The sequence below is a fragment of the Rana temporaria genome, chromosome 9, assembly GCF_905171775.1.
Source record: "Rana temporaria chromosome 9, aRanTem1.1, whole genome shotgun sequence".
NCBI lineage: Eukaryota > Metazoa > Chordata > Amphibia > Anura > Ranidae > Rana > Rana temporaria.
In genome coordinates, this window is record NC_053497.1 from 30,229,594 (window position 1) to 30,243,781 (window position 14,188).

Genomic DNA, 14,188 nt, shown 5'->3' on the forward strand with positions numbered 1-14,188 from the left:
TCTAAATCACGTTAATGCAACTTTCTAAAAAAAAAAGACATAATTAAATGTATTTTTTTAATTCAAGCAGTGCAAGTACCTGAATTTGACTTGGTATCAGCATTTGGCAGCCTCTGTAGAGCAGGGCTGGAGCATGAGAGGAAGGTACAAGGTTCATGGGAACATGATGAGCTCATCACTGTGCAACTTCTCCTTTCACCGTCCAGTCATAAGCTAGAGGCAGGTCCGGTGTGACCTGGGTTCAGAAGAAAGGGTGAAGGAGTTGAAAGTGGTTGTAAACCCGTTACAATGTCCGCCGGGTGCCCGCGATCGTGTCACGGAGCGTCAGAATGGGAGGGTGCCTGTGTAAACAAGGCATTTCCCTGTTCTGCCTAGTGACAAGACAGAGATCTACTGCTCCCTGTCATCGGGAGCAGTGATCACTGACGTGTCACTCGTAGCCCAGCCCCCCACAGTTAGAATCACTCCCTAAGTCACACTTAACCCCTTCCTCGCCCCCTAATGTTTAACCCCTTCCCTGCCAGTGTCATTTACACAGTAATCGGTGCATTTTTATAGCACTGATCGCTGTACAAATGTGAATAGTCCCAAAATAGCGTCAAAAGTGTCCGCCATAATCTCGCAGTCACGATGAAAATCGCTGTTCGCCGCCATTACTAATACAAAAAAATATTAATAATAAAAATGCCATAAAACTATCCCCTATTTTGTAGAAGCTATAACTTTTGCTCAAACCATTCAATATAAGCTTATTGCGATTTTGTTTGTTTTTTTCACCAAAAATATGTAGAAGAATACGAATCGGCCTAAACTGAGAAAGAAAGAAATTATTTTTTTGGGGGGATATTTATTTATATCGCTCTTTTTTTGTTTATAGCGCAAAAAATAAAAACCGCAGAGGTGATCAAATACCACCAAAAGAAAGCTCTATTTGTGGGGAAATAAGGACGTCAATATAGTTTGGGTGCCACGTCGCACGACCGCGCAATTGTCAGTTAAAGCGAGGCAGTGCCGAATCGCAAAAAGTGCTCTGGTCAGGAAGGGGGTAAATTTTTCCGGGGCTGAAGTTGTTAAACGCTGGGGTATATATTCCAGCAGCTGGTTACTAGGGTCTTACTCCAGGTACACTTGTTCCAGAGTAATCCATATGTAAGGTACTCATAAAATCAGAGACTTGACATAGTGCTTCAATTGTTTAAAAACCAAATACAAAACTCTAAATATAAACACACATTTTTGGGTGCACCTAAGCAATACACAATTGGGGTATATGGACCCCTTAACAGTCACTTGATGTTGTCAAACACGGCTTTAAGGAGATGGAAAACGCTTCCTTTTCGTGCACGATGGCTTTACAAGGCCCCTCCAGCGCGTTTCGTCACTTGTCACATGACTTTCTCAAGGAGTAGTGGCCATAATGTGTGTTTTTTTTTTAAGTAAGTGCCATGTGTGGTCACTGCTGCGTTTGGGCAAACTCTTAGTTTCATTCCTCTATACAGTAGAACAAGCGGCAAAAATACACACGACTGTTTTTCAAGTCATGGGAAATTTTTTTTGATTTTCTCGACATAATTCCTCTCAAGCCTGTCTTGCATACGCACGATCGTGATAAAAAATGCTCGAGCAAAGCGCGGTGACGTACAACACGTAACCCAGCAATATTGGGCTGATTATGCAAATGTCCCTTCTCAAAACTTGCTTCATTTTTTCCCCCCGTCGCTAAAGTGTACACACACGACCGTTTTTCACGACGACGTGAAAAACAACGAGAAAAAATAAAGCAGGTTCTAAGGCCCAGATTCACAAAGCACTTACGCCGACGTATAACAAGTTACGCCGACGTAAGTGCAAATGTGCGCCGTCGTATCTGTGCGCCAGACCCACAAACTAATATGCGCCTAAAAACAGGCTACACCCCGCCGACGTATCTTGCTTACGCCGGCGTAGGATCGGCGTACATTTAGGCTGGGAGCATGGTGCCGCTCCCATTGATTAGCCATTCAAACATGCAAATGAGGGAAATACGGCGATTCACGAACGTGCGTGTGCCCGGCGCATGCTACGCGAGATGCGCGTAAGTTGTACGTCCGGCGTAAAGTTATTCCCCATAAAGGAGGTGCAAGCCAGCAACAGACATGCTCAGGTCTGCACCAGGGAACACAAGCCGGTGTATTGTGCGTTGGACGTGTGTCTGGCTGGGCGTACGTTATGTTCACGGCGTACGCAGTGATCCGGCGTAGCTTAGGCAGTTGTGCCGGCGTGGTTATGAGCAGGCGCAGGGAAGTGCGTCCACGTCGCGGCGCGTGCGCAGTTCGTGATACGTACCTGTCTGGCGCTCGGGCCATCATTTGCATGGGGTCAAGCCTCATTTGCATTGGGTCACGCCCACTTCCACCTACGCCGGCGTACGCCTTCGAAACCCACGCCACGCGTTGGGAGCACTGGCTTGCTGAATGCAATGCTTGCCTCTCTGTGCTGCGTTGGAGTAGCGTAAAGTGTTTACTCTACGGCGGCGTAATGTGCGCCTTGCTCTCTGTGAATCTGGGCCTAAATTTTTAATGCCCATTTTTCTCGTCGAGAAAAATGCTCTGGAGCCCACACACGATCGTTTTTAACGATAAATTAAATTTTTTTTATTTTTCTCGTCATGAAAAACGGTCGTGTGTGCGCGGCATGAGACTTACACTTCTGAGTACACAGATGGCAAAGGGTTGCTTGCGCTGCACCTCCTCCATTCAGAAAATATCTTGCATTCTTTTCACAGAATAAAAGGCACTTTGGGCCAGATTCACAAAAGGGATACGACGGCGTTTCTCCTGATACGCCGGCGTATCCCTGTTTCTATCTATGCGACTGATTCATAGAATCAGTTACGCATAGATATCCCTAAGATCCAACAGGTGTAATAGTTTTACACTGTCGGATCTTAGGATGCAGTACCGCTGCCGCCGCTGGGGGGAGTTTGCGTAGTAAACCAGCGTCGGGTATGCAAATTAGGAGTTACGGCGATCCACAAAGCTTTTTCCCGTCGTTACGTCGTCGCGAGTGTTAGATTTCCGTCGCAAAGATAGGGCACCTTTCACATGGTGTAAAAGTAACTCCACCATGTTAAAGTATGCCCGTCTTTCCCGCGTCGCTTTTGATTTTTTTTCAAATCTTTTATTTTTCCCGGCGTAAATCTTTTTTGACGTTGCGATTCACAAAACGTTGGCGCGTCGTAATTTCGCGCAAAGCACGTCGGGAAATTTGCGACGGGAGCATGCGCAGTACGTCCGGCGCGGGAGCGCGCCTAATTTAAATGGTACTCGCCCCATTCTATTTGGCCCGCCTTGCGCGGGACGCATTTACGATACACCGCCGCAAGTTTCCAGGTAAGTGCTTTGTGGATCGAGCACTAAACCTGAAAACTTACGGCGGTGTAACTTAAATGGCTTACGTGTCCCCGGCGCAATTGTACGTGAATCTGGCCCTTAGTGAATAGAGGAGATCTAGATGAAAGTCATGATCTCCCCCCTCCCAATTGAAGGTGTCATTTAAACTCCAAACTTTCTACATTATTCAACAGCTGACATGATACAATTCTCTGCTACTGCTCAATAAAAACAGAAATTCTCTTCAATTTCAGATCAATTGCTGTAAGCTGCTGCAGGTGTGGGCTTTTGCACTTTATCATTAATATAGCTGGGGAGCAAATAGAAAAACGGAAAATTGTTATTCTTACCTTCGGTAATTTTCCTTTCCTGGCCTGTCCTCACGTCAGCACATCATGGGTTAATCCCCTCCTCCGGTCCACCAGTACCACCTTCTTTTAGCTAATAAGTAGGGGGCCCCTCCTCCCAGTCCTTGTTCCACTAATTTGGCGGACGACAGACTATAGGGAGGGAAAGGCTGTGCTGACGTGAGGACAGGCCAGGAAAGGAAAATTACCGAAGGTAAGAATAACAATTTTCCGTTTTCCTGGCCAGTCCTCCCGTCAGCACATCATGGGATTTAATTTAACACCCTAGGGCGGGAAAATGTATATAAGACTCGGACGACAACTATAAATGCTGCTTAAGTGAATCTTTCTTTATTTTGCCTGCAAAGGTGCCGATACCACGGCATTTCCGAAACTAGACGCCTTAGATGACGTCACGTCTAGATTTCTAATGCTTTGCGAAGGTCTTGCAGGAACTCCAACTGGCCGTCTTGCATATTTCCTCAACTGGTATTTTGACAAATGCTGCCCAGGAGGCTGCCACCCCTCTGGTAGTGCCTACCCGGCACTGGGGCTGCAGGCGTGTCACCGCTACCTTGCGGTGCGGTAAAGAACAGGGTCGTCTGGTCCGGTGCTAGCTCCGTAGCGCGGCTCGGCGTCCCAGCTGACAGCTCGTGCAGGCAGGGAGGCACGTCACGTGATCGGGTCCGCCTCCGACGTATGTTTCGTCAGGTACAACGCCCCCCTGAAGACGTTGTACCTGACGAAACGTACGTCGGAGGCGGAGGTTTAACTCGAGCTCCCTGTACCAGTTTCTCGAAGGCCATGTATGCTGCTTGCAGCTCCAAAAGGTTGGAGTGTCGGGATTCCGTCTTGCTCCAAACTCCTTGCACCTGCCTGCCGAGGCAGTGAGCACCCCAGCGGAGACCGGCACCCGAAGTTATCGGAACCCAGTCCCCGGGGCTGAGGGGCATGCCCCGCGACAGGTTCTCTCATGACTTCCACCAAGCTAGGTTCTGTCGAATCCGGCTTGGTATGAGAATCCTCTGGTGAAGAGAGGTACCGTCCTATTGGTTCAGGAAGGTTGCCTGGAAGGCTCTTGTGTGGAATCTTGCCCAAGGAATGGTTGGGCTTGCTGCAGTAAACATCCCGAGTAGGGTCATACAATCTCTTGCCGTTAGCGATGTTGACTTCATCACGCTGCTGACGCAGGCTACCAATTCTGCCTTCTTTCGTTCGGGTAGGAGGACAAGGTCTCTGTTTGTATTGAAAAACAGTCCCAGATATTCCATCTGTTGTGAGGGAATCAATTGGCTCTTTTGCCTGTTGATGATCCGGACAAATTTTGATAGGATTTCTAGAACCATGTCGTGTTGAGACGCCAGTTCTCCGCTCGAATGTGCTACTACCAGGATGTCGTCTAGGTAGTGAAATATTTTTATGACTTTCAGGCGAATGATGGCAATAACGGCTAGTAGGATTTTGGAAAACACTCGCGGAGCTGTGCTGATGCCGAACGGCAGACACCTGAACTGGAAGTGATCTTCCCCTACCAAGAATCTTAGATATCTTTGGTGGCTCTCATTGATTGGGACGTGCAAATATGCATCCGTTAGATCAACTGATATCAACCAGTCTCCTGGTTGCAACACAGAGATGATTGTAAATACAGACTCCATCTTGAACGTCTTGGGTTCTATAAAGTGGTTTAGAATTCTCAGGTCCAGAACTGGTCTGAGATCCCCCGATGGTTTGGGAACTAGAAAGATTGGAGAGTATACCCCTTTTCCTTGTTGGGATAGGGGCACCGGCAAAATTGCCTCCTTTTGCTGTAAGCCGTCTAAATATTCTTGTAAGCAGTTCCGTTTCCTCTGATCTGTCGGTTATTTTGTGTGGACCACCGTATTGGGTGGTTTCTTCTGAAAGGATATTTTGGAACCGTATCTGACCGTCTTGCGGACCCACTGGTCCTTGACCTCTTCCGCCCATACTTCCCTGAAGGACATTAACCTGGCGCCCACCTGGGGGGGGGGGGGGATGGGCGGTTAACCCGTCAAAAAGATTTTTCAGGTTTTTTCGCGGTCTGTGCAGCTCTAGACTTTACCTTCTGCAGAAAAGAATCTTGTGGATTTTTCCAGTAGGGCCTTGTATATTCCCGTCCTGGCCTGTATGACCTGGCGTCATACGCCTTTTTGTAGTCTGGTAGGGCTGGCCGGGTGGCCTGCTGTGTCTTCCTAGGTCTCTGTGGCATTAGACCCGACTTTCCCCCTGTAGCTCGACTAATAGCTTCTTCTAGGGTCTTTCCGAACAGCACCTTGCCATTAAACGGAATATTGCAGAGACTCAGTTTTGAGGTGCTGTCTGCTCCCCAATGTCGCAACCAGAGGGCCCTCTTTGCCGTCACTGCAAAAGCCATGATTTTTGCGAGTAACTTTGTCAGGTCCATAGAGGCTTCCGCTATGAAATCGGCAGCAAGATCGAATTCCTCCATTGTCTGTATGATTGATTCTGACCCTGTATCTGCTTTTAGGGCTGCTTGGGTTCTCGTGGTCCAGACCTTGAGTGCTCTGGAGACTGAGGTTAGGGCAATAGCCGGGCGGCACGCTGCACCTGCAGCTGAGAAGACCTTTTTTAGGTCTGTGTCTGCACGTCTGTCCATTGGGTCTTGCAATGGCAATGCGACCTGTCGGGCCAGGCGCTGTAAGGCCACATCTATGCCCAATGGGGAGTCCCAAAGGTCTGCTTCTGGTGGAGGCCCCAGCGAGATCTGAACTTGCGACCCCTGGTTTACAAGACCAGTGCTCTAACCCCTGAGCTATGGAGCCCCCAGTCAATGGTGTCTCTCACGGCTGTGACAAATGATTCAATATATTGAAAATCAAATAAATATTCTGAGAGCTCTTCAGAGTCCGATGAGCCTAGTGATAGCGTCTCCCGGGCAGGTGATTCATCGCCCACTGATTGATTGGCGCTACTAACTTTAGATCTTCTAGGTGTTTTGGTGGCTGCGGCTGACTGAATACCCTCTGCCACCTGTAGCCACGTCCTTAATGCAGCCGGTGCATAGAAGTTTGCCAGGTTTGGATGGTGCCGAACATGCCCAACAAAGACCATCGTCTGGGCGGGGTCTTGATGCATTTGGCTCTGCTACAGTCGCAGAGTGACTGGATTTGCGTGCTGGACTAGAATGGGACTTATGCGTTGCCCGAGAGCCAGACGCTTGCGGAGATTTTGAACGGTGGCGGGACTTTTTTCTCCGTTCCTGTCTTATCTTAGGGCTTCTGCTCCTAAAAAGACAACCAAGAAACATTATCTTTAGCTCTTGGTATTGCACTCTTTTATGTTGTGGCCCCCGTTGACCCCTCCTACCTGTCCGGTGACTTTGGTGCATCCTGAGGCTGTGGTGAGCTCATGCTGTGTAAAGAAGCAGGATACGCACATCAGGCGGTGTACCAATTGATACCTAATTTTATTTTATTTAATTTTATTTTTTTTTATTATTTTTTTTTGCTGAAATGACTGTTCACAGGGTACAGAGACACAACAGTCAACTGACTCCCTCCAAAAATGACCAAGAATAGACCAAACTCAATCACACAATGTGCCTCTAGCCTCACTTTCGGTTTTAAAGGTACATACATGAAGTTCCGGGTGAGAGGTGAGTCGGGAAGAATCACAGAACAAAAACAAACAAATCCAGGGCAGTGTTTTGTTTTTAAAATGAATCTGACCGGTTCCGAGGAGTTTCAGACACACAGTAATGACAGCTTAGACCATCGTGAAAAGCTCCCAGCACCATGGTCATAAGGAAACAGGCAACCAGGAAGTGTGGAGATCACAGCAGAATTACAGCTACTTCAAAGCAAAAATGAACAATGAGGACATGAAAGCATAGTGCAGCGCTGACACAATCTCACACAATCCTCCTCAGCTGGAGGCTTACCTAGTGCTTCCTTTCCCAGACAGTGGCAGACCACACTGAGCCTCCTGTCCTGGAGAGTCTTTTAAAGCCGATTTGGGCACGCCCCCGGCCCCGCCCCCCCCTGTGAGGTCACCGCCGACTAACATAAAGTGGAGGAAGGAAGGGCGGCGCGCTCCTACGGAGCTCAGATCTGAGTAAGGAGAAGGAGCCAGCATGTCCTAGCAGAGGACAGGAGACACACCACAGCCTCTATGATCACAGTAAGCTTCCTATAAGCTAAAAACGCCCGCAGCTCATGCACCTGAGCGTCCAGTGTCATAAAGGGGCATACCTTTATTACTTCTGGACCTTCCAACCCGAGGAGAGGCTGAACCTGGGTGGGGATGGTTCGGCAGGGGGGTTTTCTTTCTTCCTCTTCATTCGTAGCTTGATTGTCTGGAAGAGTCTTAGGTGGTCTGATCGTCCGACCAAAAAAAGGAACAAGGACTGGGAGGAGGGGCCCCCTACTTATTAGCTAAAAGAAGGTGGTACTGGTGGACCGGAGGAGGGGATTAACCCATGATGTGCTGACGGGAGGACTGGCCAGGAAAATGTATTTATAAATGCATTTTCAGTACTACGAGGGGGTCTTCAAAAAGTTTCCGCTCTTATATTTCTATATTTAATAGAGTAAAAAAAGTGTGGAAACTTTTTGAAGAACACTTCTATTTGTCCTGCGGAACTGTATGCACGCTCGTTTTGTGAGAATATGGGTAAAATCGAATGTTATTAGCCTATTTTCTTCCCAGGCTGAATGTTAATTTTCATAGGGGACAGAATGAATCAGGAAAATACCACATTATGGCCACTGGATGGAGTTGATGATAAAAAATAAATACCGTATATATTAGAGTATAAGCCGACCCGAGTATAAGCCGAGGTACCTAATTTTACCCCAAAAAAATGGGAAAACGTATTGACTTGAGTATAAGCCTAGGGTGAGAATGCAGCAGCCACTGTAAGCGGAAAAGAGGGTCAACAATGCCCCTTTGCACGCCTCACTGTGCCCAACCTTACTGTGCCCATTGTCACCTCACTGTGCCCAACCTCACTGTGGCCATTGGCACCTCACTGTGCCCAACCTCACTGTGCCCATTGTCACCCCACTGTGCCCAACCTCACTGTGCCTATTGCCACCTCACTGTGCCCATTGCCACCTCACTGTGCCCATTGCCACTATGCCCATTGGCACCTCACTGTGCCAAACCTCACTGTGCCCATTGGCACCTCACTGTGCCCAACCTCACTGTGCCCATTGCCACCTCACTGTGCCCAACCTCACTGTGCCCATTGCCACCTCACTGCCCATTGCCACTATGCCCATTGCCCATTGGCACCTCACTGTGCCAAACCTCACTGTGCCAATTGGCACCTCACTATGCCCAACCTCACTGTGTCCATTGCAGCCTCCCTGTGCCCGAGTCCGTGTACCTGAAATTTTTACAGGCTGTGGGCGTTCATTCATTGTTTAAAAGTCGCAGCGTCTTCCTGGTCCCGTTCCGTGATAGGCTTTTTCCAGCAGCCTATCACGGACGTCTTCTCATTCTCGGACTCAGTTTCCCAGCAGACACTGTGTTTGGTGTTCCGCCTATCACAGACTTTCTCTTGTCCGAGGATGAAAAGACATCCGTGATTGGTGGAACACTGAACACAGTGGGGCAGATCCACAGAGATCTGCACCCGCGCAGCGTATCAGAGATACGCTATGCCGCCGTACCTTACCTGGCTTTAGTTCGAATCCTTAAAGATTTTGCGCCGTAAGTTACGGCTGCGTAATTCAAATCGGCGATTAGGGAGCGTGTTTCATTTAAATGAAGCGCGTCCCCGCGCCGAATGAACTGCGCATGCGCCGTCCCCAAATTTCCCGCCGTGCATTGCGCTAAATGACGTCGCAAGGACGTCATTTTTTTTAACATAGACGTGAATTACGTCCATCCCGATTCACGGACGACTTACGCAAAAAAAATAAAAAATTCAAATGAAACGTGGGAACGACGGCCATACTTAACATGGCAAGTCTAACTATACGCCGCAAAACACCAGCTTTAACTATACGCCGGAAAAAGCCGACTAGAGATGACGTAAGAGAATGCGACGGCCGTGCGTACGTTCGTGGATCGTCGGAAATAGCTAATTTGCATACCTGACGCGGAAAATGACGAGAACTCTACCCAGCGGGCGCCGAAGTATTGCATCTAAGATCCGAAGGCGTACAAAGCCACACGCCTGTCGGATCTAACCCAGATGCTGTCGTATCTTGGTTTGAGGATTCAAACCAAAGATACGACGTGGGAAATTTGAAAGTACGCCGGAGTATCAGTAGATACGCCGGCGTACTCTGTCTGTGGATCTGCCCCAGTGTCTGCTGGGAAACGCTTATCACGGAAGGGACCAGGGGGAAGCCGCGACTTTAAAACAATAGACGCTTGCAGCCCTTCAGCTACACAGAATCAAGTATAAGCCAGGGGCTGTATTTTCATCCCTAAAAAAAGGTCTGAAAAACTCGACTTATACTCCAGTATATACGGTACTTATTTACTATGACTGTCAGCTCCATCTAGTGGCCATAATACAGTATTTCCCTGATTCAGTCATGAAGAATATTGTTCGACCTGGAGAGAAAATAGCCTAGTAGCATTCAGTTTTTCACGCAGAACAAATGTGCATACACTTTTACAGAGTAGCTCGACAAAAGATCTATAAACATACCCCTGACTGTCAAGCGAGGGTCTGAAAGAAACATGTCTGTGCAACCTAAAGCAGCCAATCACATATTTTTGCACATATCAGAATTTAAAACTGTATGCAATGAATAATACAGATCCAATGATGATGAGAGAAATAAATGCTGAACATACTGTGTTACTTAATGGAATCTTTGATCTATTGTAGTCTAATAAAAGCTTAGGGGTTAAACCTTGACTTGCTTTTTTTTCTATGCAAACATGACATTTCAAGCAGAAATAAAATAAATAAATAAACGCTGATCTGGATTGAAATTATTTATTGTATTCATTTAAAGAGCGGCGTCCAAAGGCGTGCGCATGTTGGTGTGCCTGGGCACACCCTAATCACTACATGCAGTGCTGATTCCCCCCTACTGCCCAGGCTTCCCTTGTGTTGACCCCCTGCCCTTTAGTGCTGCTGGCTTTATTCCTCCCCCCCCCCCCCCGGATGCTGCGGGATGGAGAACATGGGGACGGGGCGAGTGAATATGTCATTTACTGTCCTATTCCTTTTCTAAATGAACACACTCTCTCACTGTGTTCATTCCTAACTGAAGCATAGTAAACTGTGTTTACTATTTTTCAGTTTGTGAATGAACAGGAAGCCGCTCAGCACAGAGCACTTCCCATTCATTCACTGAGGCTGCAGAGAAAGCAATGGGGTGGATTCAAGAAGCAATTGCGCCTGTGTAACCATAGGTTACACAGCGCAATTGCTTACTTGCCCCGGCGTTACGAATGCTCCTGATTCAGGAACCTCGTTACGCCGACTGCAGCCTAAGATCTGCGCGGCATAAGGCTCTTATGCCCGCATATCTTAGGCTGCATTCTTGCGATGGCCGCTAGGTGGCGTTCCCATTGTGCTCAGCGTATAGTATGCAAATTGCATACTAACACCGATTCACAACGTTGCGCGAGCCCTGCGTACGCAATTTACGTTGTTTACGTACGGCGGTTTTCGCGCAAGGCTGCCCCTGCTACGTAGCCCATGTTACGTATACCCGTCGTTCCCGCGTCGCAAATTAGAATTTTACGTAGTTTCCGTAAGTGAATCGTGAATGGCGCTGGACGCCATTCACGTTCACTTTGAAGCAAATGACGTCCTTGCGACGTCATTTGCCGCAATGCACGCCGGGAAAGTTTCCCGACGGAGCATGCGCTCTACGATCGGCGCAGGAACGCGCCAAATTTAAATGAATCCCGCCCCCTACGGGATCATTTAAATTGCGCGCTCTTGCGCCGGGCATTTTGCCGGTGCGCCCGCGCAATTTACGGAGCTTCTGCTCCGTGAATCGAGGGCAGCGCAAAAAAATTGCGGGGGCGCAGGGCAAAATCGTTGCCCTGCGCCTCCGTAATAAATGCGCAAATCTACTTGAATCCGGCCCAATGTGTGTCTAAGCTTTGGGGGGTACACTCTAATGCAATAGGCTGAGCACACCTACAGCGGTGGCCAATTTTGTAACACTTTATAGAAAAGTTACTGAAAAAGTTGTTTTATTAAGAAAAATGTCTTATGAGACGATCGATGGAAAAGGTCAGATTGAATGAGTTCACCATTGTGCTATAAATTCACACATCATTAACCACTTTCCACCCAGGCCAATTCTGATATTTCTCTGCTACATGTAATAATCATAATTTTATTAGAAAATGACCCAGAACCCGCAAACATTATGTATTTCTTTAGCAGAGACCCTAGAGAATAAAATGGCGGAAATTGCATTTTTTTTTATGTTTGGAAACAACACACTTTAATGAATTCTAATGCAAAAAAACACAATATATAACCCATTTTTTTGGAGTAATAAAAGATGATGTTATGCCGAGTAAATAGATACCTAACGGCACGCTTTAGAATTGGGCATGTTTGTGGAATCGCGCCAATCTACAGTTCTTAAAAACCTCCATAGGCAAGGTTCTCCAAGGTAGTTATTAAGATAAAAAAACATTTTTGTTATTTTCGATATAAGGGCAAATTATTTAGTCACATCACCCTCTGCCACCCCAACACCCCCTGCCTCCAATCTCCCCCTGCCTCCAATCTCCCCCTGCCTCCAATCTCCCCCTGCCTCCAATCTCCCCATGCCTCCAATCTCCCCCTGCCTCCAATCTCCCCATGCCTCCAATCTCCCCCTGCCGTGCCACAATCTCCCCCTGCCTCCAATCTCCCCCTGCCTCCAATCTCCCCCTGCCTCCAATCTCCCCCTGCCTTCAATCTCCCCCTGCCGTGCCACAATCTCCTCTTGCCTCCAATCTCCCCCTGCCTCCAATCTCCCCCTGCCTCCAATCTCCCCCTGCCTTCAATCTCCCCCTGCCGTGCCACAATCTCCCCCTGCCTCCAATCTCCCCCTGCCTCCAATCTCCCCCTGCCGTGCCACAATCTCCCCCTGCCTCTAATCTCCCCCTGCTGTGCCACAATCTCCCCCTGCCTCCAATCTCCCCCTGCCTCCAATCTCCCCCTGCCGTGCCACAATCTCCCCCTGCCTCTAATCTCCCCCTGCTGTGCCACAATCTCCCCCTGCCTCCAATCTCCCCCTGCCGTGCCACAATCTCCCCCTGCCTCCAATCTCCCCCTGCCATGCCACAATCCCCCTCAGGCCCCTTGACTCCAATCACCCCCTGCCTCCATCGTCCCCTGCCTCCATCCCCCTCTGCGGTGCCACCAACAACCCCTGTCTCCATCCCCCACCCTCTGTGGTGCCACCATCCCCCTCTGCGGTGCCTCCAATCTCCCCCTGCCTCCAATCTCCCCCTGCCTCCATTGCCCCCCTGCCTCCATCCCCCTCTGCGGTGCCACCGCAGCCACCATCACCCCCTGCCTCCAATCTCCATGCACAGTTCCAAGCCAAACCGATCTCGGCTATTTTTACTGGCACATTCCCGCAACTACTGACATTTACAAACGGGGGGAAAAAGTGCCAGTTTTTACGAACTGTCTGTAAAAATACGGACAGTTGGCAACACTGGTATGGGGCCCCTTATATTGAAGATCAGTATGGGGCCCCTTATATTGGTGGTCAGTACTGGGGACCCTTATATTGGAGGTCAGTATGGGACCCTTATATTGGTGGTCTCTATTGGGCCCCTTATATTGGTGGTCTCTATTGGGCCCCTTGTATTGGTGGTCAGTATGGGTCCCATTATATAGGTGATCTCTATAGGATCCCTTATATTGCTGGTCACTATGGGGCCCCTTATATTTTTGGTCAGTAAGGGACCCCTTATAATGGAGGTCTTATATTCGTGGTCTCTATGGGGCTCCTTGTATTGGTGGTCATTATGGGGCCCCTTATATTGCTGGTCAGTGTGGGGCCCATATATTGCTGGTCATTATGGGGCCCCTTATATTGCTGGTCAGTATGGAGTCCCTTATATTGGTGGTATCTATGGGATTCCTTGTATTGGTGGTCAGTATGGGCCCCCTTATATTAGTTGTCAGTATTGGGGACCCTTATATTGCTGGTCAGTATGGGGCCCCTTATATTGGTGGTCAGTATGGGGCTCCTTGTATTGGTGGTCAGTATGGGGCTCCTTATATTAGTTGTCAGTATTGGGTTCCCTTATATTGGAGGTCAGTATTGGGCCCCTCCTATTGGTGGTATCTATGGGGCTCCTTGTATTGCTGGTCAGTATGGGGTCCCTTATATTGAAGGTCAGTATGGGGTCCCTTATATTGAAGGTCAGTATGTGGTCCCTTATATTGCTGGTCAGTATGGGGCCCCTTATATTGCTGGTCAGTATGGGGCCCCTTATATTGCTGGTCAGTATGGGACCCCTTATAATGGAGGTCTCTATTGGACCCCT

At 48.5% G+C, this 14,188-nt stretch overlaps 1 non-coding gene across 1 annotated transcript; it reads right to left on the reverse strand.

Moving 5' to 3' along the window:
- Window positions 1–6,449: 6,449 nt before the first annotated feature.
- Window positions 6,450–6,522, reverse strand: TRNAT-UGU. The gene has a single exon. It is a non-coding gene; the product is annotated as a tRNA-Thr (tRNA).
- Window positions 6,523–14,188: the final 7,666 nt, after the last annotated feature.